The sequence below is a fragment of the Polyodon spathula genome, unplaced genomic scaffold (assembly GCF_017654505.1).
Source record: "Polyodon spathula isolate WHYD16114869_AA unplaced genomic scaffold, ASM1765450v1 scaffolds_3845, whole genome shotgun sequence".
NCBI lineage: Eukaryota > Metazoa > Chordata > Actinopteri > Acipenseriformes > Polyodontidae > Polyodon > Polyodon spathula.
This window is the reverse complement of record NW_024475303.1, coordinates 1-1,167: the sequence shown is the minus strand read 5'-3', so window position 1 is coordinate 1,167 and position 1,167 is coordinate 1. Positions and strand designations below refer to the sequence as shown.

General features: G+C 43.8%; 1 non-coding gene across 1 annotated transcript; it reads right to left on the bottom strand.

Moving 5' to 3' along the window:
- Positions 1 to 672: 672 nt before the first annotated feature.
- Positions 673 to 746, bottom strand: trnat-ugu. Its single transcript has one exon. It is a non-coding gene; the product is annotated as a tRNA-Thr (tRNA).
- Positions 747 to 1,167: the final 421 nt, after the last annotated feature.

The following is a 1,167-nucleotide window of genomic DNA, read 5'->3' as shown; positions in this document are numbered from 1 at the left end:
GATGCCGGGGATTGAACCCGGGGCCTCACACATGCGAAGCATGCGCTCTACCACTGAGCTACATCCCCTGTTGATAGCTTAGACTTTTTTTGTGCAACTGGCCCCTTTGATTTCCAGGGCAAGCTGTTCTGCGTTCCACCCTGAAATGTGTTTTTGTTTCTTGTGTGATGCGGTGCATGGAGGGCGAGGTGGCGGAGTTTCTAAGGCGATGCATTGCACTGTGCTCTTCACATGCTGGTTGGAATCCCACCCGTGTCTTTTTTTGGCACGTTTTCCTCCGTGGCTTTGACTCCATTTACCACAACACCTGATAACACTGACTCAGGAAACATCTTCTGGTACCCTCGGTATATTCAGTGTTTGTGCTGAAGATCAGTACATATTTAGTTGGATAGCTTGGGTGAGGGTTATAGTTATAAAAAGAGAAATTACCTAAATAATATTGACATTTATAAATCAAAAGATAGATAGATAGATTGAATGAAAGAAATCAGAAAGGGTTGAGCCTCGCGCACCGGTTGGAATCCCACCTGTGTCGTCTTTTGGCATGTTTTCCTTCGTGGCTTTGGCTCCATCTACCTCGCCTTTCCAGAGTCGCTTGAATGAGTGCAGCGCGGTGGCATTGTTTTTTAGAAGATAGTGTGCATTTACCTTTGGGAGAAGAAGTAAAAGAGGCACTGCTGGGATTTGAACCCAGGATCTCCTGTTTACAAGACAGGTGCTTTAACCAACTAAGCCACAATGCCCCACACTTAGCAGCTGTTTGGTGTGCTAAACTGAAGAGCTACAAAACAGTCCCAGGACTGGCCAGTAAGGTTATTTTGTTTTGACAGCTTGCATCAATTTTTCTGACGCCACCTCCCGGTGCTCCATCAGGTGAACTTTTTTTGTGTGTGGTACTTCTGCGACAGGATGCTCAAACCAAATAGGAGAAAAAACCTGCTGGACCACAACATCTGCTACCACTAACTCAGGAAACATCTTCTGGTACTCTCGGTATATTCAGTGTTTCTGCTGAAGATCGGTACATATTTAGTTGGATAGCTTGGGTGAGGGTTATAGTTAGAAAAAGAGAAATTACATAAATAATATTGACATTTATATATCAAAAGATAGATAGATAGATAGATTGATTGAATGAATGAAAGAAACCAGAAAGGCCTGGGT